Here is a 27,702-nt window from a genome sequence, read left to right on the forward strand (position 1 = left end):
GACCGAGCCTGAAGCGGAAGATTCCAGGGATGACTCTTTGTACATCAAAGTTTTTACAATTATGTGTCACATTAAAAATATATAGCACTCCGACAAAGTAGTAAGATTATAAAACTTTAATAATTTATAAATATATACAAGAAAACAAAAATAGTAATAACATATAAACATTTTTAGGGAAAAACAACGAAGTAGCGGTCGGCTGTGCGAATAGTCCCAACGCAGCACAACGTCCAGATTTCCGGCGTGGGGCGTCGCGGGGGGTGGGTCATCAGTAGCAAACTGTTGTGCGAATAGTTCCAAGGCAGCAGAACGCGCCGAAATCTAGATGACACGAAAGTGATGTCTAGTAAGTTGCCACCCAGCAAATAACGGCATGGGGCGTCGCGGGGGGTGGGTCATCAGTAGCAAACTGTTGCGCGAATAGTTCCAAGGCAGCAGAACGATGGCACCAAGGTGATGTCCAGTAAGTTGCCGCACTGGTTTTGGTATCCTACAATGCTGCTCCGAATAACGGCGTGGAGCGCCCCGGGGGAGGCGGCGTGAACGGGCCTCTCCAGGTGGAGTGTCATCTGTTGTAGTGGGGCGCCCCTTTACCGTTTCAGTTGCCATTCCGTCCGTTTTTGGTCCACTGTGTCAAAAGCCGCAATTCAGCTGAGTTGCGCCCACTCTTGCGGTGCAGCGATAGGCGGCTGCCACAGGACTCTCAAAATGGCGGCAGGCTGTTTCCTTTTTGGGCCTGGTCCACTGAAATGGCCCTGGGACACCTTGGAAATCGGACGCTTGTCTGCTAGGTCTTGGACCCCATTCTCGAAAGCGTCCCCTCCGCCTTGAGAATTCATCAAAAGTTTTGGGGGCTCCGACTCCTGCAGGCTTCTGGTGGGGAGCGGCTGCCATGATTGCTCGCGGAATGACCACGACGGAGCCACGAGATGGTGGTGCTTTCATGCTGACGCCAGCTTCAGTCTGAAACATCCAGAAACAAGGTGGGGCTTTCATCGTTTGGGGAAAAAAAAAAAGTTTTCATCCTATGAAAAGTGTTGTTTTTAGGTCACATGATCATGCCTTCCATCATTAGGAAACCAAAAGTAAAATGAACCAATGAAAAGTTTTATAAACAAGTCACATGACCTGTTATGCGGCATAGGGTATAAAATGCGGAGAAAATACGTTGGCACGTGAGGCGGCGTCAGTAGCGGACCGATGTGCGAATAGGCCGAAGGCAACACAACGCGCCAAGATCCGGATGGCACCGAGGTGGTGTGTAGCAAGTTGCCGCACTGGTGTGGCCATCCTACAATGCTGAAAGTCGGCGTGGGGCGCCCCGTTGGCCTGTGAGTTTGCGTCAGTAGCGGACCGATGTGCGAATAGGCCGAAGGCAGCACAACGCGCCAAGATCCGGATGGCACCGAGGTGGTGTCTAGTAAGTTGCCGCACTGGTGTGGCCATCCTACAATGCTGAAAGTCGGCGTGGGGCGCCCCGTTGGCCTGTGAGATGGCGTCAGTAGCGGACCGATGTGCGAATGGGGCCAAAGGCAGCGCAACAATATTTTCTGATTTGAAGACACCACAAGGCGCTGAGATGCCAAGATCCGGATGGCACCGAGGTGGTGTCTAGCAAGTTGTGGCACTGGTGTGGCCATCGTACAATGGTAAAAGTCGGCGTGGGGCGCCCTGTTGGCCTGTGAGATGGTGTCAGTAGCGGACTGATGTGTGAATGGGGCCAAAGGCAGCGCAACAATATTTTCTACTATATTTTCGGAGTAGAAGACACCACAAGGCGCTGAGATGCCAAGATCCGGATGGCACCGAGGTGATGTGTAAGTTGCGGACCGATGTGCGAATGGGGCCAAAGGCAGCTCAACAATATTTTCTGAAGAGAATACACCACAAGGCGCTGAGATGCCAAGATCCGGATGGCACCGAGGTGATGTCTAAGTTGCGGACCGATGTGCGAATGGGGCCAAAGGTAGCGTAACAAGATTTTCTGTATGGAAGATACCACTAGGCGTTGAGATGCCAAGATTCGGATGGCACCGAGGTGATGTCTAGCAAGTTGTGCCACTGGTGTGGCCATCGTACAATGGTAAAAGTCGGCGTGGGGCGCCCTATTGGCCTGTGAGATGGTGTCAGTAGCGGACTGATGTGCGAATGGGGCCAAAGGCAGCGCAACAATATTTTCTGACTGACACCACAAGGCGCTGAGATGCCAAGATCCGGATGGCATCGAGGTGATGTCTAAGTTGCGGACTGATGTGCGAATGGGGCCAAAGGCAGCGTAACAATATTTTCTGTATGGAAGATACCACTAGGCGTTGAGATGCCAAGATTCGGATGGCACCGAGGTGATGTCTAGCAAGTTGGTGTGGTCATCCTACAATGCTGAAACTCGGCGTGGGTCACCCCATTAGCCTGTGAGATGGCGTCAGTAGCGGACCGATGTGCGAATAGGCCGAAGGCAGCACAACGCGCCAAGATCCGGATGTCACCGTGGTGGTTTCATAGTTGAGAGGCACTTCATCTGCAGTGGGGCGCCGAGATCCGGATGGCACCGAGGTGATGTCTAGCAAGTTGCTGTACTTGTGTGGTCATCCTACAATGCTGAAACTCGGCGTGGGTCGCCCCATTAGCCTGTGAGATAGCTGTTCTTTGGATTTGGGCCTGGTCCACTAAAATGGCCCTGGGACACCTAAGAACTCGAACGCTCGATTTTTTTTTCCTTTCCTGTACATGCAAAAAAAGGTAAATGCCCGGTATGTTACACGCTTCATCTGCCACGATGAACTCTCCAGAGGAACCGAAAAAATATATAGTTGTGGTAACTATACCATGCATCGTCATATGGAGAGGTGGCACCAATTAATTATAGTGCTGCATAAAAGAGAGATTTGGAGGAGAACCCCTGACCTGCTAGTACATTCATCAAAGAAGTGGCACTGAGAGCTTCAGAGGCAAGGGAAACGGTCCCAAATATTTAGAAGAACTTTGGAAAGATTAAAATGACATGTTTAGATTGTGGTAAATTAATTTCATGTGGGCAGATGAGTGTTACTCTAATAAATACAGCATATGAACATCATCATAGTCGATGGTTGGTAGAGACATTTTGACTATATCCTGGACCTGTCCGTCGTCGCCCAAAATGGCGCCGGAATAAATGGGACTCGTAACTCCTTGTTGTGTACTGGTTGCAGAACCTTGAAATCACGAGATACGTATGCAGTTTTGAAGCACATGGCGGGCGGGGACGAGAATTGATTGAATATTTCGACATCCCTATTGATATTAAGTTCTGATGTGTTATTGATTACTGTACTGTTGAAAATTCGAATTAACGTCACCCATGGTACTTGCCCGCAAATGTATATCTAGATAATTTTATTGTAACTGGCCCTGTCGTATTTTAATTATAAAATGTACGTCCACCGATTCCGTAACTGTTAGACACCTTAGTTTTTGCAACCTAATGGCCCGCCCGTTACGTTCCTCTACAGTGTAAATGTCTATTCATCATATACGATTACAGTTTGCTCCGTGGCAGGCCCACGTGGTTATAGGCTCGTATTTGTATAATGAAATTTTCACAATAAAGGTTTTTAAAAGAAAACATGGTAGTAGTGTATACATTGGTAAAGTTTTTAATAATAGTCACTGTTTTAGAATCATTAAAAGGCAAGTGAAATAAAGCAGACCAATTACATGCAGGGTAAAAGGTATAATACGAAGGAACGCAGTAAAGATAAATGGTCAAGGGCTGTTGTGTTTTCTATTCCTGCAACATAAAGTGATCGATAAGAATCTCATATTCAGGCGTATCGGCGACTAAGACAGCAGGTCGACCCTCTTTTGCTCAACGGCTCCGTCATGGGACGAAGAAACGCTCTTTTTCTCGAAAAAAGAATATATTTTACTTGCAGGACAGTTGTAAAATTTCCAGGAAAGTACATTAGCCTGGAACATTATAACATATATTTAAGAGAAAATAATGTTCGGAAGTAATTAAAAGCGTAATTTTTAGGTGATATGACCAAGGCTTTCATCATTAGAATAAGAAAAGTAAAATGAACCAATGAAAAGTTTTATTAACAAGTCACATGACTTGTTATGCTTACGTTACGCGCTGCGCGCCCCGGATGACTTCCGGATGCGCTAACGCGGCGCGTCATATGACGCATTACGCGACAACGCAGGTCCAGAATATAGTCAAAATGTCTCCACCAACCAGCGGTCGAAACACAACCCCTTTCAGCAGGCTAAATAGTTCTGTTAAATGACAACAGAAGGGACAGGCAACAAGAACCATCAGTCAAAGAGGGGAGGGCTAGTTCTTCTCTACCGGGTTACATTGGGGCGCTACCGGAACTGATCGAATTGGTAGTCTACAGTGTTTCTGGATGTTTCAGACCGAAGCTGGGGTTAGCATGAGAGCAGCACCATTTCGTAGCTCCGTTGTGGCCATTCCGCAACCAATCATGGCAGCCGCTCTTTATCGTTATTTTGGGCGGGGTGGGTGGCGGAGCCGAGCTGTTTTGCAGCCATCATTGTGTGGAGTTCAGTTCATCTCACTAGTTTTGTATTTGTCATGAGGGGTTGTTCCTAATGTTTCTATTTTAGCGAGGTCAAAAAGAGATCCCATTAGTGGCCTACTGATTTTGCTCGATTCCTTTTCTTTTTTTTTTACACGATTTTTCGTTATCTGCAAAGACTAAACAGAGTATTGCGACTCTGTGTTTGTTTGTAAATAGAGAATGAACCAAAGAGAACTAATTCTAAAACAGTAAATACTTGGATAACAATCAATCAAATGGAGAGAGAAGCAGGCACGACGGATTACAACGGGGGCAAAGGCCTGCGTTAACTACCTTTCACTATCTGCAAAGAGAGAGTACTCCTAATAGAAATGAGGGGGGGGGGCACCATTCAAAGCAGATCAGTGTGCATAAACACGAAAATGTTTTCACTTACCACGTACTTGACATTCGACAGCTTATGATATTTGCTATTAAAAAACCATTGAAATTCACTGAAAAAACCATAGGTTATAGACCATATATAGTTAGGAATTAGCATTTACAAAACCTTGAAAATTCACTGAAAAAACCATAGGTTATAGACCATATATAGTTAGGAATTAGCATTTAAAAAACCTTATTTTACTCACACAAAACCATTGAAATTCCATATATAGTTAGTTGCACTAACTATATATTGCGCACCCGCAATCCACTGCTGATCATGTCACATATTACATCATTCATGACATGGTCAGTGACATCACTGATGACATCACTGATGACATCTCAAATGACATCACTGATGACATCACTGATGACATCTCATTTGACATCAATGACCACATCACTGATGATATCATTCATGTGACAATACAATGCATCTCCTCACATTTTAATATAACCTCTGTTTCACCCAGTGTTAAATACAGAGTATAATTTTTGAAACCATTGACACACCAATACTAGTTACTACATACGTACTCACTGATTCCTACGTCTACACACACATTCACTCATTCACCCATACAATCATTCATACATACAATCACTCATCTTTACAATACTATCATATGCACTCATACACCTATACAGACACTCACACTCTGCCACTCATCCATGGAGTTACTCACACACCTAGTCAGTCCTGTAAAGAATCAATCACACTTCCATTTTCTTGTCTATACAGTTAAACATAGAGCACCTTACATTTTCAAACATATAGTAACACATACTTACCTTCTTATACAATCATTGATACAAGTACAGATTGATCTGCACAGAGTCACACACCTCCCAGCTAGCCACACACACACTCAGTCTCCCATACAAATACTTGGGCAATCAATCAATAACCCATATAGTTACTCATATAGCTACTGATCAACACATGCAGCAGTTTACAGAACAACAGACATAATGATGCACAAATTAAGACAGTTTAGTCACTAACCCATGCACTCAGTGAGACACATTTAATCACTCACTCATACAGTCAGTCATGCACCTACTAAATCCTTCGTCCAGACACTTACACATCCACTCATTCTTCAATATGTAAGACATATTTAAACTTTATAGAAACAAAAAATCACTGGATGTTGTTATCAGTGATGTCATCAGTGATGTCATTTGAGATGTCATCAGTGATGTCATCAGTGATGTCACTGACCATGTCATGAATGATGTAATATGTGACATGATCAGCAGTGGATTGCGGGTGCGCAATATATAGTTAGTGCAACTAACTATATATGGAATTTCAATGGTTTTGTGTGAGTAAAATAAGGTTTTTTAAATGCTAATTCCTAACTATATATGGTCTATAACCTATGGTTTTTTCAGTGAATTTTCAAGGTTTTGTAAATGCTAATTCCTAACTATATATGGTCTATAACCTATGGTTTTTTCAGTGAATATATATATATATATATATATATATATATATATATATATATATATATATATATATATATATTTAACTGTATAGTTCTGGAAATGGGAGTGTGATTGATTCTTTACATGACTGACTAGGTGTATGAGTAAATCCATGGATGAGTGGCAGTGTGTGAGTCTCTGTATAGGTGTATGAGTGCATATGTTGGTCTTGTATTGATGGGTGACTGTATGTATGAAAGATTGTATGGGTGTATGAGTGGATGTGTGTGTAGACCTAGAAATCAGTGAGTGCGTATGTGGTAAGTAGTTTTACAGTATCAATGGTTTCAGGAATGGTAGTTTGTATTTAACACTATGTGTATCGTGTGTTAGATTAGAGTGTGAGGAGGTGTATTGTATTATCACATGGATGATGTCATCAGTGATGTCATTTGAGATGTCATCAGTGATGTCACTAACCATGTCATGAATGATGTAATATGTGACATCATCAGCAGTGCATTGCGGGCGCGCGAGTTATAGTGAGTCCAACTAACTATAACGTGGGAATTTCAATGGTTTTATGTCAGTAAAATTTCCAGCTAACTATAACTGGTGTCAAACCTATGGTTTTTTCAGTGAATTTAATAGGTTTTTTAAATGCTAATTCCTAACTATAACTGGTGTGAAACCTATGGTTTTTTTCAGTGAATTTCATAGGTTTTTTTAATAGCAAATTTCTATAGCTATGAAATATAATATTTTTTATAATGAATCCTATATTGTATATTTATGTAATACTTTTTTTGTGTATATTGTTTATTTATTTTTTCCTTTTTTGCCCTGGAGCGCTCCCGGGGAGCGCACCGGTGCGCAGTCTTGCGGCGCGCCCCGGTGCGCATACCAGTGAGCGTCCCGTTAGCGCTATTGCCGCGAACGAAAACATCATCGTGACGGGTGGACGGAATTGGCTGAATTTCTCCAAGAAAATGGCCAGCTCCGCGTGATGCGTCTTATGACGCACGGCATAAGCGCATCCGGAAGCGCCCGAGCGCATACGATCGCGCTACGTAAGCGCCCCGGGGCGCGTAGCGTAAGCGCGTCGGGTCATGTGACCTGAAAATAACACTTCATTGGTTCAGAACAGTTTTGTTTTCCAAATTATGAAAGCCCGGGCCATGTGACCTGAAAATAACACTTTTGACATTGGTTCAGAACAGTTTTGTTTTCCAAATGATGAAAGCCCTTTTTTCCTCATTCTCACTTTGTTCTTTGAGTGAGGAAGACCTGTTTCTATTCATTGAGAAATGGCTACAGTAGTAGCAGCAGCAGCAGGAGCATCTGCACCACCCCCACCACCACCACCACCACCACCACAACACCACAGTGGTGGTGAAGAAGAAGAGGAGGAGGAGGAGCACAGGCACTTCCTGCCTGAAGATAATCCCCCATATAAACCTAAGGAGCACTGTGTGTGGGAGTTTTTTAAAATCCCAAGGGACCAAAAGAAAGTGAATGCGCCAAAAGTGACATGTCTGATCTGTGGCACTGTACTTTCCAGGGGGAACCCTGCAAAAAAATATTCATTTGGGAACCACACAATGCTTCGCCACATGCAACGCAGGCACCCTAACAACTATGCTGCGGCAGAGGTCAGAGAACTGACCAGAAACCCTCCCCAATCTTCTCCGAGCACCTCCAAAAGCAAAAAACCCACTCCATCGGGTCCAGAGACAAGGGAGATGGTCCCAAACATCCAACGCCAGTTTGGAGAATACAAAATAGTTTGTATATTTTGTGGGACTACAATTTCGTATGGTGAGCAAAGCATCAAACTCATCAACCGTGCTGGAGACAACCACAACTGTAGAAAGAAATCTTAATTTTTTTCTGATTTTTTTTTTTTGCTCTAGTTGAGCCGTTTACAATTCCCTGTTTTTTGTTTGTCCCCATAAAAACATAAAATTGTTCATAAAAGCCAAAAAAAGAAAAAAAATTCAAAAAAATAATAAAATAAAAAAAACAGTTCTTTTTAGAACTACCTCCAATTTATAAAAAAAATGCTACATTTTTTAAAAACTCTGTCATTCTTTTTTCTCCATGGTGCGCTCCCCGGTGCGCGCTTATAGATATATATATATTTTTTTTAACCTAAATTTTTATGGCCCCCACATCAAACCTAGGGGGTCAGGGGGGGGTCTACCCTGCCCCCTTTTGGTCATTTCCCCCTTTGTTTTTGCCACCTCTTGTGTCTCGATCCTACCGAGACACAAGATGGCGGCCGCTCCGGACTGTTTGGAATGTTGACAGACACCCGAGAGCCAATCAGCTTTCCGCTCGCGTACTCGCGTAGCGTGCGGGTACGTGCCCCGGTGCGCATACCGGGGCGCGCTTATAGATATATATATATTTTTTTTAACCTAAATTACTCAAAATCCACTGGAGCACATATCTTGAGACATAGCAAAGGCACATCGGGCTACCAGTCCCTACAATTTTGGCAAGTGTGGTGGAAATCCATTCAGCCGTTCGGGCTAAAAGTGAGTCCAACCTCCCTATGGAAATTAACATGGGAAAAACACGTTTTGGGACCCCCCTTTTATCTCGGCCCCAGCTTGACTAATCCCCCCCAAACTTTCAGGGAAGCGGAGCTGGCCATTTTCATGGAGAAATTCAGCCAATTCCGTCCATCAACGCCAAAGTTATTCCCAATAGAATGTTGCGGATTTCCTATGGAAACTAGGTCTTAACTATAACTACCTACTGGTGACCGTCAGTAGGTAATATATATTCACGCTGGGGGGTAATTTCCTGATTTAGTTAATGAGGATGTGCCATGTTTTATGATTTGTGATCACTGCTGCGATGGCTAGGTCCCGAAGGGGGTTGGTAAACCGCAAAGGGGACAGTAGGAGGGTTCCTTATGGGTGGGGAGGGCGGGTTGCTAACGGGGAGGGGGGAATGCAGAAAAAGAAAATGTTCTCATGCGTGCCCAAAACAAAAAGTTTTTGTTTTAAGTTTGAAGGTAGGGTAAATGGAAAATGCAACACAAAATTAAGCTAATAACATGGAAAGTGAATGGTTTAAGAGGCAAGAGAAAATTATTTAGGGTAAGGGAGTTTTTGAGGAATAATAAGGCTGACCTTCTCCGTCTAGAAGAGACTCACTTAGAATCTCAAGAGTGCAGACTAGGGTTCAAAAAGGAGAGGTGGGTGCAGGAGGTTCTTTGCTCCGAACAACGGGGGAGTACTAGAAGAGTTGCCCTGATTATCGGAAACAATGCAGGGATCCGGGTTGTGAAAAAAAGAGACTGATTATTCAGGGAGGTGGTTGGTCGCGACGTTAACAGTTAAAGATTTACCCTTAGTATGTGCAGTTTATTATGGCCCGAATGATGACAATCCAGGAGCTCTTGGCAGATTGGTGGCCTGTCTGATGAACTCCACTGGGCCGATAATAATAGAGGGAGACTTTAATTTAGTTTTAAATAAAGAAAAAGACCGCACCTCCAGAGCGAAGTATAATTACCCACCTAAAACTTTTTCAATGCTGAATAATATAATTAAAGATTTTAATCTATTAGACATATGGAGAAGACGGAATGATGCCTCTAAAGATGACACTTTTTACAGTAAAAAAATATAAGCATCACTCAAGAATCGACTTCTTCTTGGTAGATCAAGCTTTGTGTCCTGATGTAATAGACCTAAAACATGCCCCAGCCATACTATCGGATCATTCTGCAGTTGAGCTGATCTTGGGAATTAAGCAAAGGGAAGTACAAAGGAGATAGACCTTAGATAGAACCATTCTATTAGATGAAGATGTTATGGCGGAGGTGATAAATAAAACAGATGAGTATTTTAAATATAATACTGATACAGCCAAAATACAGATGGTATGGGAGGCTTATAAAGCTTATATAAGAGGGGTATTTAGTTCAATATCAGTAGGCAGAATAAGAGTCATGAGAAATGAAGAGAAGGAGAAAATAACAAGGATAAAAAACAAAGAAACAGAATTACAGAAAGCTTCAGGGGAAGCAATGGGGACCCTAGAACTTGTTGTATCCCTAGAAAAAGATCTAGATAAGCTACGAGCAGAATATCAAGCTACGGTGGACAAGAAGCTACTAGATAAGTGGAGAGTCAGTAAGCTCCAGCATTTTTCATATGGAGAAAAGTGAGGCTCCTTGTTAGCTTGGAAGGTAAAAACAGATAAGGCCAGGAATCTGATAAAGAGCCTAAATCTGCGGGGTTCCGGTAGATCAACTTGTAGTGAGGATGAGATATTAGAGGAAGCAAGATGTTTTATGAACGATCTATACACAGAAGATATAAGTCTTGAACAGGAAGAAGTGGAGGGATGGTTAGATGCAGTTATGCTCCCCAAACTGTCAGAGGAATTTAAGGTTGTTTTACAATCTGAAATCACAGAAGAAGAAATCCGGGTCCAATGTAGAAAAATGACCAGGGGGAAAGCTGCAGGACCGGATGGGCTCCCGAGTGAGTTTTATCTGTTAGTCATGGAGAGCTTAGTGCCGACGCTGAAAATCCTGTTTAATAAAATCTATGTTGGTGGCGAAAACACCCCAGGCTCATGGGCAGAAGCTACTGTCACACTAATTTTAAAACCCAATAAAGACCCACAATCAATTGAATCCTTCAGACCCATATCACTATTAAATTCAGATTATACATTGTTTACTGGTATTTTGGCGGCGAGGGTGGCAAAAGTTATTAAGACGGTAGTTCACTCAGATCCACGAGGTTTTATACGTGGGAGGCAACTCAATGAGTTGACCTTCCAGGTAATGGGAGCTATTGATATGGCTGTAGTAAACAAAGCTCCACTGACAATAGTAGCCATAGATGCTGCTAAAGCGTTCGATCAGGTTAGGTGGCCATACCTTCGGCGAACCCTAAAAAGATTTGGATTCCCTGATAACTTTGTTCAAGCTCTCAAAAATGTTTATCTTGGTCCTAAAGCTAAGGTATTGGTGAATGGAGTGTTGTCAGACTGGTTCAATGTTGGGAGAGGCACAAGGCCGGGGTGTCCCCTGTCACCGTTATCATTTAACCTTTACATTGAACCTTTTGTTAGTAAGCTAAGGCAGGACACCGCCAGGTGCCCTTATTGGTTGGGAGAGTTGGAACTCAAAACCGCTCTTTATGCGGATGACTTGCTTTTATACACAACCAATCCCATAGAAACCATACCACGGTTATTTGAGATGGCGGAAGAATTCGGAAAAGTTTCAGGATATGTAATCAATAAAGACAAAACTGAAATAATGGAGTGGAATCAAGTTAACAGCTACCCAGGGGCAAAGTCTAGAATGAGGTATTTAGGGGTTCACTTAGTGCAGAATTTAGAGGACATTCCAAAAGTAAATTGGAAGAAGACTTCGAAGGAAGTCGCCAGTTTACTAACGAGGTGGGCAAATCTCCCTTTAAACATCTATGGGAGAGTAACCTTTAAGAGAGAAGATATTGCCAAACTGCAAGGTAAAATTAGTACTTTTATATGGGCAACAAAGGGTTCCAGGATAGCTTGGAAAAAATTGAGAAGAGGCCTCAAAGTGGGTGGGTTAGCCTTCCCAGATTTATTACTTTACTGTTATGCTTTTCATTTAAAAAATTTCAGGATCCTGATGAATAACCCAGAATCTTCATCATTAGGTCTTCTGTTTAAAGCCATGTTACGAGATACGTCTCAGGGCCAGGTTTCTTTCCTGTACAAGTATGGCGATCCAAAATTTTACAAAAAAGTAAGATTAAAAATATTAAGGGCCTCCTTGAAAACATGGATGTTTATAAGGAAAAAAATGGATATTCCGTACTATGCGACACAGGCGCCAGTCTGGGATTCCCCCGGCATTCCTGAGTGCCTACCAGATCAACTGATTATACCTCTTAAAAGAGGGGGAATAAAGAAGTGGGGAGATCTACAAGATGGTCATAATCTAATGAGCTGGAAGGCACTGAGTAGGTTAACCCAAGGATCGTTGACCAGGTTTAAATATTATCAGATTGCATCTTGGTGGTCGACACAGACTTGGCAGGCCGAGGAAGCTCACTCAGAGGTATTAGGTCAAATGGCTAGAGATGGTATCTGGAAGAAGGAAGTTGCATATTGGTATGGATCGTTGCTCAATATGGAAGACCAGGGAAAAACGGATGTAACCAGACTATGGGGCGAGGAATATGGAGAGAACGGGGAGAATAGTAGAGATGATCTAAAGTTAGGTCTGATTCTTTTGTAATGTTACAGGAATTAGTAAAACCTGCTGCACTGAGGAGAAATCATCTCCATACAGCCTATAGAGTATACTGGTCTCCAGAAAAGCTGACTAAGGTAACGGGGAAAGTATACAGCTGTCCAAGGTGTAAATTCCCTGGTGCAGATGATGTTCCATTTATTCAAGCAATGTACAGAAATTAAACCCTATTGGAATGAGGTATGTGCTTTTTTGGAATCTGTTTTGGAGAGACCAATTGACATAAGTATTAGCCTGATTTTCTTCGGTCTACCAAATGATTATCATATGAACACACCTATGTATAATTGTATATTTTTTGTGATTATCTTGGCCTAGTGAGAGATTTGTAGGCTCTGGAAATCAGAAGATCCTCCAGTATTCCCAGAACTTTTAAGAAATGTGATATACACTAGTGGGAGTGACATGGTTTGTGACTCAAAAAGTAAGATGAAGATATGGGCAAATTTGTTAATCTGGAGGGAAACGGATACTGGGTCCAATGATTAAGCCAAAACACCGCTGGTCCAAATCTCCCTAGTAACTAGGGCGGATTAAATTGGATGAAGTGAACGGGATTGGAAAAGGTATCGGTGTTATCAAGAAGGGAACGCCCTATCTTTCTCCATGGCCTATCTGGATGGTTGGTAAAGTATGGCATGGAGTAGTTGGAGGTATTCCATTTTGAGGTTTTTTTGGCACTATGAGGACAAAGAAGGAAAAAAAGGAATTATATGGAGTGTCATTCTGTGTTAGGGTGGGTAATTATCTGGAATGGTATTTTGTGTCATGGAGTGTTATGTAATGGAGTTAAATTATGTGATGTGCTGTTAAATTGTGTGGCATGATGTGGAATTTTGTGATGTGGATTGGATGTATGGTGTGTTGTGTAATTGTGTTGAGTTGAATTATGTGGCTTGGTGTCGAACTATGGTGTGGATTGGAAATGTGTGGAGTTGAACTGTGTGGCGTGAAACTGTGTGGCTAGCTTTGCCTTTTTGATTACGAAAAAACACAAATCTGTAGAAGCTAAGCTCCAGATCTGTGACTTTGGGTGTAAAAAAAAGACAAACTAATTTGAGTTAACTGTGCTAACCTTAACTTTGACGCTTTTGTTTCATGTTCCTGCTTCATTCTGAAGTAGTTTTCTATGTGACACTAAAAAATAGCAACCATCAAAGAAGGTCTCATTATTTTATCCTGTGTATTTGCATCTGTATTATTTCTACTTGCCGACTGCTAGATGTATGCAAATAATCACTATTACACCCTTGAACCCCACCAGATTACCACAAACCTACCCAGTGTTGTCTCCTCTAATATTGTGGTAATACAGTAAGCGGTCTAATAAAGTTTCAGTGTTAGGATTGATTGATTAATGTACTTTGTAGTGCTGGATGTGTATGCCCTTTCCTCTCCAGTCAAAGGGTCAAAAACAGATGCTGCAATTATATGCAAGTTAAAAAATGACCACTTTGCCTCCTCATCATTCCACGTGTAAATTGTTTTCTGGATATTATGGCTAAGTCCAAATCCAAGTACTTTTGAATCATTTTGAAAATTACATTTGCTTGAATCTCTATGGTGTTGGTTTGTTACCTACTCCGCCACTACATGCTATCATATCTTTTCATGAGCTGGAGATGGGGAGTACTTGACCTTACTTTCTTTGGGGACTCGAAGTACACATAATTCTCATCACCCTTCTCTCCCCCCCAGCCAGATAATCCACACCCTTTGACCAGGTAATCTATTGTACACCTACACTCTGCATATGAACAGACAGACAAGTGACTGAGACGTGAATCTGGTGGGTGCATGGGAGTAGAGTGGTAAAGATTTGAGTGTAGGTGGGATGCCACATTCACTTGGGGTTCAAGCTTGGTAATTTAAAAAAAATAATGTTGTGCTCTAACCTATAGAGTTGGACATCCAGGGACTCATGCAGAAGGGAAACTAACTAGTAGGAACGTGTCATTGGGCGAATAATTTAATCTATTCTTTTCCTCCACAGGTGGATTACTATTGAAAATCGCACCTAATTAGGATCAGTATTTAAAATAGAATCTGAGTGGCATTTCCCAGAAATGGAAACAGAGTATGTGGATCTGATCCCCCAGCCCATCATACTTCATAAATATACTATTTTGTAAAGTAAACATTGTTAATATTTTTTTATGTATTTATTGAGAGCCTAATAAAGTGTGTTTTGTAATTGTTGTTTGTCATTTAAATATGCAGATGTTTGGGATTATGATCTGGCTGGCATTAATATGAAAAATTCACAAAGGGAAACCTATATATCTGGAACATTCTGTGGTTAGAATTTTTTTTGAGTGATTAAAGAGATACTTTGTGAAAACAGCTGCACCTGGCTAATGTATTAAACATATTTTTCTCTTTTATATAAAAAATAGAACCAGAAAAGTGAAAAATTCTCAATCCTCCCTTTGCATGGCCTTCTACATAGCATTCACTCTATTTCCTTCTGCATAATTCGCATAATTTAATGCTGATTTGAGTTTGAAATACCATTGTTTAATTATATTTACGCAAGGCTTAGGAATACATGCTTAAATACACACGGGTAATGCAGTTATAAGAATACATACTATTGCCAAGATTACCAAGCAAATTAATAATCCTTTCAACAACTAAACCAGGAACAAAATAATGACCTAAAATTGTCCTACAGTTCTTTCTGCCAAGTTATGAACTTCTGTTCCAATGTGATGTAAGTTCCCTATTGCCTCAAACATTAGTGGCATTATCAGGGATATACATATAATGCTGTCTATAATGTTGCCAATGTCTCCCTTTTCTGCTAAAATCATATCAAGGGGCGCACAGTTCTGAAGGGCCACATTCTATGCCACTGCTAATTCCATGGTCAGTTTGACCAATGCAGATGTTTCATTTATTCTTGCATCTAACAGACAGCCCATCCTTCTAATCTAAGAGTTGAGCATTATACTTAATGGGGGTATCATTCTTTTTCCAAAGTCAGTAGCTATATGTGCAGAGGTGTCCATCTGATAGACCTCCCTTTTCCTCTCGTTTGATTTGTATTGGTAATGTGTTTTGGGGTGAGTTTTATTCGCAAAAGAAGACATGAACCAGTTGAATATATAAAATATACCTGTTCTCCTATACACGTAGGAAAAACATATTAAGGTGAATTGGTCATATTAGATGAAATATTACAGATACTCTGACCCACAGGAATAGTTTTATTGTTCATTACACAGAGGGGACCAACACTTCTATCCATGTATAATGTTAGGTACTTGGGCCTTTTCATGTTAGATGGCCTGTTCAACAGCATTTCAACAAATCTTTTGTGTTTCTGGGGAAGTTACATTTTCTTACATTTTCTATAAACAGGCCATTAAATGCAAAGGGAATTTTCTCATTCCCATCTGTCAAGTTTGTCATACCCTTACGGCTTCATTATTTCTTTCTTGTATCTGTTATCGATGTTCTTTCCAAATTCGCCGCCCCTGCTCCACCTATGATGTTCTCTTTAGCTAGTGATGTTTCTAACATATTGCTATGGAGACCAAAACAAGATCCATTATAAAGCAAAGGGGTATGCAACATGGGCATGCCCTTCTAAGTTGTTGACTGTAGTTTCAAGCGGTTGTATGTTGGAACGACGAGTACCACAACCACTACTTCCCTAAAAATGAGGGGGCAACCACGACCTCGTCTAAACCACGATTATTTTGACCAAGTATTCCTTTACCACGTTTTTTCTTGTTAAAGAAATGCGTGTTAATAAAATGCTTTTCAACTACTACCCTGATCCCCTCCCACCCAGCCCTTCTGCCCCATTAAAAACTAATTCCCCTCACACCCTATTAACAAACACTTTAACCCATACCCCCCTAAAAATGAATCCCTACCCCCTAAAAACTAACTGAACCCCCTTATAACTAATTCCCCCACCCTAAAAATAATCACAATCACAATCACCCTCACATCCTAATTGGGAGTTGGTGGAATTTGCGTAGTTGCGCTACGCAAACTTCTGCGAAACGGTTAAAAACCTCCACGAGCACACAAAAGTTCAGTGAACTTGCTGAATTGCTTGTTCCGCCCGTTAGCATTGCTTTTTTCCTGTTCGCGAACGCTGTTTGCGTGCTCGGGGAGAAATATCTTTCGAACACGCATTTTGAAATCGCGAACAAGCAAAGAATTTCGCAAAGCGGCGGATCGCGTTATTTTTGACAATTCCGCGTTCTCCGGGGAACTCAAAATTACCCAAATTCTGCGAGCGGAACGGAATTTACTGCCCACGCCTACTCCTAATGACAAACTCAACCCCTTAAATTCTAATCCCCCCCACACCATATAAACAAACATAGCCCCATAAAAATTAATCCCAAACCCCCACTCCCATAAACAAACTCAACCCCCATGAAACTAATTTCCCCTCCCTAAAAATAATCCAGATTCTCCCCAAACGCTCCTTCCCCATAAAAACGAATTCCCCCACACCCTATTTACAAACACTTTCACTCATACCCCCTAAAAACTAATCCCACATCCCTACCTCTAAAAACTAATAATCACGATCACCCTCACCTCCTATAAATGAACTATACCCCTTTTAAACTAATTTCTCCTACCTTAAAAATAAATACGATCACCCGTACCCCCTAAAACTAAACCCCAACCCCTAAAATATAACCCCTAAACCTCCCACCCCCTGAAAATTAGGCCCCCTGCCCAAACACTAGACCGAATCAGCCTTAACCACGCCCATGCGTGGTTAAGGCTGAGTTGTTGTTCGGGCAAGTCGTTGCTTGGCTTGCGTTACGCTGGAACTCTTTGTTCCGGAGTCATCGTTCAGGATGTTTCCCGTTTCAAGCATATCCAGTAGTTGGTAACAATTTCTTTATGGTATGTATTTATCTTCTGTACTGCCACATTATCTCTATAGTCTTCGTGATGATGTTTGTGCTAATCTATTGACTGGGTAATGGTTGTCGTCAAATGTGGGCCTTGTTTGCCCATGTGGGGAGGCGCATCTTTTCATATGACTATTGCAAGAAAGATGGCTAAGCTTACAAAGATAACAAGAGCTGTGAAGTGTAACAGTCCATCCTTTTAAGCTCATTCATGCATTCTTCCACAGTTGAATGTCGTCTACTATTCATGAAAGGTAATGACCATGCTGTAGGGGTCCACATCTTCAAGTCACAAGGTGACTCAGAGAGGATTCTTGTACTTAAGGCACTCCAAGGATTGAAATTGGCTGGTCAGTATCGTTGGTTGAGCCTAGAAGACACCCTAGGATGCAAATCGTATTGAGGCTCATTGGTATGCACTGCTTGTGGTAAATTTGCAATGTTATTGACATTTTGGTGTTGGTGCTCTCTTAATGTGCCTTTGATGAATCCAGTTTTTATGTCCTTTGCCAGCTGTATCAGTCGCCAACAATACCCTAGTGGGGCCCTTCCACCTCGGTTGAAGACATTTATTATGCTGAAAGCTCTTGGTGAACACAAAGTCGCCTGGTTGCAGATTGTGTCCCACCAACGTGGATAATGTAGGCAGAGCGCCCGTCTCCTGGTTGTTATAAAGGTTCCATCTTTAATCAAGACTATGCAATGGCTTCTCAGTGTTGCATCACTGTTGTGGATGGTAGCATTTCCTTAAGGAGCCCCCCCCCCTCATATTTATGTTAAACTCCAGTGCCAATCTGTCTGCTGTTGGGGCTCAGTTTGGGTCTGGCATTTGGTGCACTGCTCATACTTAGAAGTGCTGTGGGCAACACATCTACCCAAATCAGTTCAGTCTCTGCACATATTTTTGCAATCTTTGCTTTGAGAAAGCTTTTTCTCTTTTCTACTGTGCCTGTCGCCTGTGGATGGTGCATGCAGTGAAATTTGTTTGACAGCCAGGGTATTACAAAGTTACTCTACCTCCTTTTCCCCAGTGTGGTCAGTTACCTGAAAAAATCATTTGTGGGACCCTGAAGCGTGGGGATGAGCTCCTTCAGCAAACATTTAGTTACTGTTTGACCATCAGTCTTCTTTGTAGGGGGCATGGCTTAGGAAGATGGCGGAGTAGGCGTGCTCCCCGAACATCCCATTAACTTTATTTATCCGACATCACGCTGGGGTTGTAAAAAACGATAGAAACAGAGTAGGAGAAGAGGAAGGATAACAACCAATGTACAAGTGGGTTGTAAATAGATCACTGCAGTTAGTCAAATGTCCAGGTAGGGGCAGAGAACCAACTCCGTGTCTAACCAAGGGAGTCCGTATCAAAATCACCCTTTGCGAGTCTGATGAAATTTAGCCATGAACCTGCAAGGAAACAGACAGAGAAGTAACTGTACCTTACAAGTTAGGATGTGGCTCCTCAAATAGCTCGCCTGGACCAAACACAAGTGGGGTGGCCCTGCCCTGCCTCATCCTGGCAGAGCCCACACGCGTCCCGGGAGTACAGATGCTTTTAAAAGCGCCTAGCGGCTGCCCTTGGCCCCTCATTCTGGGGCAGTGAGTCATGGGACAGGGAGTTCCTCGCTGGCTACGGCTGGTGGAGAGCAAGTCCTGCGGCATCGCAGTAGTGCAGATGTGCAGATGTGCTTAAAAGCGCCCAGCGGCTGCCCTTGGCCCCTCCTGGGGCAGTGAGTCTAGGGACAGGGAGTCCCTCTGGCTGGCTACGGCTGGTGGAGAGCAAGTCCGGTGGCGTCGCAGTGGTGCAGATGCGCTTAAAAGTGCCTAGCGGCTGGCCTTTGGCCCCTCCTAGGGCAGTGAGTCCTGGGACAAGGAGTCCTTCTCTGGCTGGATACAGCTGGGGGAGAGCAAGTCCTGCGGTGTCCCGTCCGGTGAATAGTATTCAGCTCGGGACCTGGTCTCAAGGGCGGGGTGGGGCATTGATTTGTAAATAAGTGTCTAGGGGGAGCCAGAGTTGTCTGGATCTTGTATGGTTATAGTTTTGATTGAGAATGTTATCCAAGCTTCTGAGAAAGCATATGCAGGCCCACGAAGTGTGGTAAGAGATTGATTTAAAGTCTGTCCAGTCACAAAGGATTGTTTTGGCCCCTAATGTGTGTAATAGGCAAATTAGTAGGAGTTCTGCTCTGTTTAGTAAGGGAGGACATGGTCCAGGATCACCCGGCAGTAGAAGATGTTGATGGTTTCATGAATATCCTTCCAGTTTGAGTGGAGCATAGAATAAGATAACATGTTCAAGGTCTCCTATTGCAGACCAGCAGTTCCAACATTAGACTAAGTTTATTAATCCTAGTTTGAAGAGTTTGTCGAGGGTCCAGAAGGATCTATGTAGTAGACCACATTTACACTATGAGATGATGCTGAAGACTTTGAGCTTTCCTGCATGAATTTTTGTATGGCACTGGGATGATGTTCCCTGAAGGATTTTATAAAGTTTAGAGGCTTGTTGATCTTGAGATGTGATGAAGGTTAATTTTCAAGGATTGTGAGCTGTACATCACATGCTTTGCATAAGATCGCCATCTAGTGTTGGGTCCGGATGTTTGCACTTTGTTTTTCTGGAAGATGTTTTCCCTAGTCAGTTAGTTGATAGTGTGCATGGTCATCGGCTTCATCTTCAGATTGTTTTTTTCCGCCATTGGGTTCGGATGTACCGCGCTGCTCTCCTGTTTGACGTTGATTCTTCGATCCTTCTCGGCGCGTATCCCATTCAGACTCGACTGTATTGTTTCAGTTCAAGTTCCCTTTAATCGCGGATTGTTATTCCTAAAGAAACTTTCGATCGGAGAGCTTGTGGTAGGCCGTCGGGCCTAACCCCTGGTTCCACTTGCAGTCGATGGAACGAACTCCTTTCAAGTTCTGTCCTCGGTGCCACGTGAAATACCCGCGCACCGACTCGCATAAGGTGTGCATTTGTGCTGGTCACACGACCACAGAGAAGACCACTGCGATGTGTGCAGAGCTTTCTGCTCCAAAAAGACTCTTAGCGATCGTCTGGCCCGACGTCTTGACATGCAGAGACAGCAAGCAGGTTCCATTTCGGACCTCAATCAGACCAAAGGAAGGCGACAAGCCCATCAGAGCCAACGAGGAACAGGAATACATCTTTGTTTCCGAAGATAGCTCCTATGAAAATGAAGACATCCCGCAGGGACAACGTACCGGGAGTACAGCCCCAACCTCGCCTCGCCTCACCTTCCACTTCCATTGAAAAAAAAGGCTCCGCACCAACCTGCGCCCTCGGGCCCCAGTGGGCGCCGAGAACAAGCTTCCGAAGTCCCACCTTCGGGCTCAGCACCGAAGCATAGTAAAAAGCCTTCCGGTTCTGAAAAGCCCCATTCCAAATCAGGCACCAACCCAAAGATTTCAGAGCCGAAAAAAAAGTCTGGTACCGAACATCCTCCATCTGCCCTGAAACAAACTTCGGATCCGAGAACTCCGGCCAAGAAACCATAGTCGGTGAAACATTCGGAGCCAAAACACACGGAGGTAACTAAGTCACCGAAAACACATGTTTTCGGTGATCCTCCCTTGACAAACCAGATCCAAAGCAAATAATCCTGGTTATACACCCAAGGGCTGGACATGTAACAACTAAAGTGACTGTAAAAAGAGGTGCTACTACAGAAGAGGAATACCACATACCATTGAAGAGAACTGTCGGGACAAATCCTTCCCCTCCTCCTACTCCTCTTTCTTCACCCTCTCTATGCCAGACTATACCTGTGCCAATTTAACCTGAGCACCCCCCACCACACACACCCACCCCTGACAATCAGGGTGATGGGGATAACAATGACGACGATCAGCCTGGAGACGGGTGGGATGACTATAATACTGATTCTCCCACTGACAACGACCCGGACATATATCCTTCCAAACCCTCTCCACCAGATGACAGTGTAGGATTTGTTGAGTTGTTACCATGGAGTCCCACTACACAAAGAATCCCTTGAAGAGGACTTTCTTTTCGAGACTCTACAAAACACACGTCTACACACATGTTGCCCATGTTGAAAGGTATGACCAGACATGTAGACTAGAAAAACAACACACCTGCCTATGCTGAGCAGTTTTTTTCTAAACAATAATTAGAAAAATGTGCATGAAAAATAAGCATGAACACTTGCTTTAGAAATTGCAACATTTGTTTTAATCCTTTTCAGACTATTTTGTTTTTTAGTCTTTCTTTGTTTTTTAAGCATGAGAATACAAAAATAGTAAAAAGAAATACTATACATTTACATACAAACAGAGCAACAGTAAGAAAACTTCGGTATGTACATCAGTCATTCAAACTCACATTCAACACATTCTTGGCCATCCAGTCATACAAAAACAATCACACTGGTCCCATCGTCATAACACAGTTGTGAAAAATGCAAGAAAAAATAGCATTTGCTAATTATAAACGTTAGTCACAATTTTTTAGTTCTTTCCAAAAAAAATGATCTTTTTTCAATCCTATGACATATCCTTGTGAATAATAATGACACGGGACCGGGTCAGGTCGACGCGTTTCGAACCCTATCGTTCCTAGGGTTCTCCTCAGGACCACAGTGTTACTAAAAAAGAAGAGGAAAGCAATAATCACTACATCGAAACCTGGGAGATCAACGTCTCAACCGAAGCCCCGCTAAACTCAGCCTACCTGAAAAAGTGGGTCTACGCTCCTCAAGTCGTATGGTGAAGCCAATGTGTGTATTCCCAGCAAAGGAGAGGGCGAAGAAGTGCTGTGAAAGAGAACACGTATCCTCAATCATACAAGCTCTCAGATATATCTTTGTGTCTGGGCTAATAAAGTTAAATCAATAGGCCGGGTTCGCGCACTTACCTAAAGAGCAGCGCGTGTCTGCTGAACAGATGTTTGCCAGATGGATTGAGCTCGGTCCGCGTAGCATGTGGATCCGGCGTCCCTAAAAGGGGGAGGTGAAGGCTATGCGTGAGGGATCGAAATTCAAAATTCGGGAGCAAGGCGCCAGTGTGGCGGCTTCGAACCCGCGCTTACACGCGCCTTGGTCAGCTTACCTAGAAAAAGTATTCCAACACTCCAAACGATGCTTCGGAAGTGATCGCTCCTCACCCTGCAGTCACTCGCAGGTTACTGAGGCCTCCCTGCAGTGTAACTAAAAGAGAAAGCTCGCGCCCCAAGGGCTATAGGGAGTTGTAGTCTCATGTGAGGTGTTCTGGGAGATGAAGTCCTGTGGATGTTAACATGTCTACGTTTTGTAGATTTCAGAGATTTCGTTCAGTCCATTGACCGCTGTGTCATACTTCATGATCAGTAAGGCCTCTCTCTGATTTAATCTTACTTCCAAGTCCCCTCCTCTGGGGTCTTTTTCGATTTTGGACAGGACAGTCCATTTGAGACTGTTTTTTTCATGTTTTTTCATCATCCAATGGTGTACCAAGGGCGCATTTTCCACTTCTCTGCGAAGTCTGGATTTATGCTGCGTAATGCGTTGTCTGACCTCTTGGGTTGTCTTCCCAATGTATAGCTTTGGGCAGGGGCATAGAATAGCATAAACAACATTTCTTGTTTTGCAGTTTGTAAAGGTTTCATGCTTCCAATGAGTGTTGTTAAAGGAGAACACTGTTTCTTCCATGGTGTCATGACAGCAAATGCAAGTGCCACATTTGTGATGTCCTTTAGTTTGGGGAAAGCCGAATAGGCTTCTTAGAGTTGGTAGTTGTTTACTGGGTAATGCTGCCCTCACAACATGGTTGGCCACGCTCTTTTCCTTCTTAAAGGCAAATAACGGTGGATTCCTAAAGTCTTCATGCAGATCTTTCACTAGATGCCAATTAAGATTTATTAGCCTCTTCAATTGATTGGCAGCAGGGCAGAAGGTAGAAACACACACCAATCGATTTTGCTCAGCCTTAACTTTTTTATGCATTAGTGTTTCGCGAGGCGTCCACCATGCTCGCTTGAGGGATAGCTTTAAAAGTTTTCTCGGATACCCTCTTTGGAGAAGCCTCTCCATAAGAGAGTTGGCGTGATCAAAATAATCCTCTTTTCCAGAACAATTCCTTCGAATTCTCAGGAATTGCCCAAATGGTAAATTCTGTCTCAAACTTCGTGGGTGGTTACTAGTGAACAACAATGCTTTGTTCCGATCAGTCGATTTTCTGAATAAAGTTGTTTCCAGGCTTCCGTTACAAGGGACCAATTTGACGTCCAGAAATGTGATGGATTGATTGGACGATGTACAGTTAAATTTTATATCGCTTGTGCGTCCATTAAGCCATTCGACAAACTCATTGAGGGTTTCCAAAGTTCCAGTCCAGATGAAGAAAACATCATCTATGTACCGCATATAATGCGAAATTTGATGACTGAATGGATTATCATTATAGATAAATTTCTTCTCGTATAGACCCATGAACATGATCGCTAGTTCCGGGGCAAATGGACACCCCATGGCTACTCCCTTCACCTGGAGGAAGTAGTCTGAGTCGAAAGTGAAAAAATTCTTCTTTAGTGCGAAGGATGCCAGCTGCAAAATGAACTCAGTAGGGACCTGACAAGGTCTGTCACGTGTGTCCAAGAAACATGAAAGTGTCTCAAGAGCCTGATCTTGGGGAATCTGCGTGTATAATGACACGACATCAAGCGTCACTAGAAGTTGGGAATTTTGTTCAAAAGATACTGTGCTGATTCTTTGCAGGAAGGCCGTGGTATCTTGAAGGTGAGCTGGAATCTCTTCAATGAAGGGTTTAAGGAAAAACTCAATATACTTTGCCACTGGTTCTAATAAGGACTCGCACCCAGATACTATGGGGCGTCCTGGCGGGTTAACTTCGTCCTTGTGGATCTTGGGTAATAAATAGAAAACTGGGGTCCGTGGATTCTTATTCTGTAGAAAAATCAGTTCCTTGGGTCCAACGAACCCTAGATCAAATCCCTTCTGGATCGCTACGAATAGTTCACTCTGGATTTCAAGTGTAGGATTTTTTGTGATGCGCCTGTAGCATGAGTTGTCGTCCAGTTGGCGGAATGCTTCCATTTTATATTTATTAATGTCCCATATCACCACTGCTCCCCCCTTGTCTGCTTGCTTGACTACTATAGTTGTGTCATTTTTTAAGGTTGTTAGAGCCTCTTTTTCAGCTTTTGCAAGGTTGAATTTCACAAAGTTCTTCTTCTTTTCTAGGGCTGATATTCCTGATAGAACCGTTCGTTCGAACGTGATGATCTCTTTAGGGATTTTTGAGCCGGCAGGACAAAACGTGGATTTCTTCCTTAATCCCGTTACTTCTGGTTGATGTTCCTCGCATGTATCCAAAAAGAATGTTTTTAATCTTATTTTGCGACAGAATTCCAAAGTTTCTAACTTCATCTTAATGAAGTCTGTGGGTCTCGACGGGACAAAACCAAGGCCCTTCGTCAAGATAGATGTTTCAGCCTCATTCAGAGTTCTATCAGATAAGTTAAAAATGGATGGAAGGTCTAATTCTTGTAGAACCGGGACCTTGTCCTCATTTCCCATGGCTGGACGGGACGTGACCGACCTCTGGGTTTCTGGGGGCCTTGTCCTAAAAAAGGTTCCTGGTTTTGTTGTTGTCGTTGTCCCTGGTCTTGTGGATTGTTTTGCCTGTTTTGATAGGATCTATTGGTATTGTTAGAGTCACTTCCAGAGGAAGATGAATCCGTAAATGACACGAATTTACGTCGGGATCGACCTTGGTTATCCTGGAGGAACCTCCTTGACTCAGGGTTGGAATAAAAGTCTTTTCTCAAATAGGGGTAAACGGACTCCAGAGAGAAAATTTTCTTGTCCAGCTCGAATTTGTTGTTTTTTTGGGCTACCGTGAAGTCCTTAAATTCGCCGATTTCTTTTTCCACCTTTTCCAAGAGTCCTTTGGAATCAGTTATAAGTTGATTGTCTTGAATTTCCTTCTCAAGGGCTGCGATTTCTTCAAGTTCTTTGACCGAAATCCTGTGTGCGGTTTCAATAGTAAGGACCATGAGGTCCCTACTACACTTTGTTTCAACCCCACTGAATCCTTTTTTGTACTCAGGGTCGTCCGTGAATACAACCGGAATGTTGCGAATTTGAAGTCCTGCGGGGATCGTGCCTGATTTTAAATGCTGGAGTAAAAAGTGTCCATGGAGATCCGTCCTGATTTGTTTTTTACGTAAACGTATGAGTTTTTCGGATTCGTTGATGGTGTTAGCTGCAACGCTGAGGGTTGCAGAAGCAAAGGGAGGCGGATCTCTAATCAGGTTCTGAATATGTTCCTCTGTATATGCTACCGTATCCTGTTCAGCCATACCCACACTGAACATACGTGCAAGGAAAACGGAAATTAAGAAAAGTGTTGTGCACAATGATAATGGTGCCAGAAAAAAGAAAGGAAGAAGGTCTGGAGAAACTCCACCCCACACTACAAAACACTAAATGTGATAACAGAACAACAGGATTAATCCTGTGGCAGCTCCTTCTCTGCCCACCAGGACCTCGCGAGTAAGCGCCCGCAAAACAGTTTAAACAACAGAAGAGGGTCTTGACTCGACACTCAGCAAGGCTGAGCCAATAATAACTAGAAAAACAACACACCTGCCTATGCTGAGCAGTTTTTTTCTAAACAATAATTAGAAAAATGTGCATGAAAAATAAGCATGAACACTTGCTTTAGAAATTGCAACATTTGTTTTAATCCTTTTCAGACTATTTTGTTTTTTAGTCTTTCTTTGTTTTTTAAGCATGAGAATACAAAAATAGTAAAAAGAAATACTATACATTTACATACAAACAGGGCAACAATAAGAAAACTTCGGTATGTACATCAGTCATTCAAACTCACATTCAACACATTCTTGGCCATCCAGTCATACAAAAACAATCACACTGGTCCCATCGTCATAACACAGTTGTGAAAAATGCAAGAAAAAATAGCATTTGCTAATTATAAACGTTAGTCACAATTTTTTAGTTCTTTCCAAAAAAAAAAATGATCTTTTTTCAATCCTATGACATATCCTTGTGAATAATAATGACACGGGACCGGGTCAGGTCGACGCGTTTCGAACCCTATCGTTCCTAGGGTTCTCCTCAGGACCACAGTGTTACTAAAAAAGAAGAGGAAAGCAATAATCACTACATCGAAACCTGGGAGATCAACGTCTCAACCGAAGCCCCGCTAAACTCAGCCTACCTGAAAAAGTGGGTCTACGCTCCTCAAGTCGTATGGTGAAGCCAATGTGTGTATTCCCAGCAAAGGAGAGGGCGAAGAAGTGCTGTGAAAGAGAACACGTATCCTCAATCATACAAGCTCTCAGATATATCTTTGTGTCTGGGCTAATAAAGTTAAATCAATAGGCCGGGTTCGCGCACTTACCTAAAGAGCAGCGCGTGTCTGCTGAACAGATGTTTGCCAGATGGATTGAGCTCGGTCCGCGTAGCATGTGGATCCGGCGTCCCTAAAAGGGGGAGGTGAAGGCTATGCGTGAGGGATCGAAATTCAAAATTCGGGAGCAAGGCGCCAGTGTGGCGGCTTCGAACCCGCGCTTACACGCGCCTTGGTCAGCTTACCTAGAAAAAGTATTCCAACACTCCAAACGATGCTTCGGAAGTGATCGCTCCTCACCCTGCAGTCACTCGCAGGTTACTGAGGCCTCCCTGCAGTGTAACTAAAAGAGAAAGCTCGCGCCCCAAGGGCTATAGGGAGTTGTAGTCTCATGTGAGGTGTTCTGGGAGATGAAGTCCTGTGGATGTTAACATGTCTACGTTTTGTAGATTTCAGAGATTTCGTTCAGTCCATTGACCGCTGTGTCATACTTCATGATCAGTAAGGCCTCTCTCTGATTTAATCTTACTTCCAAGTCCCCTCCTCTGGGGTCTTTTTCGATTTTGGACAGGACAGTCCATTTGAGACTGTTTTTTTCATGTTTTTTCATCATCCAATGGTGTACCAAGGGCGCATTTTCCACTTCTCTGCGAAGTCTGGATTTATGCTGCGTAATGCGTTGTCTGACCTCTTGGGTTGTCTTCCCAATGTATAGCTTTGGGCAGGGGCATAGAATAGCATAAACAACATTTCTTGTTTTGCAGTTTGTAAAGGTTTCATGCTTCCAATG

General features: G+C 42.9%; 1 protein-coding gene across 1 annotated transcript in view; it reads left to right on the plus strand.

Moving 5' to 3' along the window:
* LOC144763892 (serine/threonine-protein kinase pdik1l-like) overlaps window positions 1–14,863 on the plus strand; it is a 99,919-nt gene extending 85,056 nt beyond the window's left edge. The window contains exon 4 of the mRNA XM_078649906.1: window positions 14,663–14,863. The gene's annotated coding sequence lies outside the window, so the exon portion shown is untranslated. The remainder of the gene's footprint in view (window positions 1–14,662) is intronic.
* Window positions 14,864–27,702: the final 12,839 nt, after the last annotated feature.

Source organism: Lissotriton helveticus, chromosome 6 (genome assembly GCF_964261635.1).
Source record: "Lissotriton helveticus chromosome 6, aLisHel1.1, whole genome shotgun sequence".
Classification (NCBI taxonomy): Eukaryota; Metazoa; Chordata; class Amphibia; order Caudata; family Salamandridae; genus Lissotriton; species Lissotriton helveticus.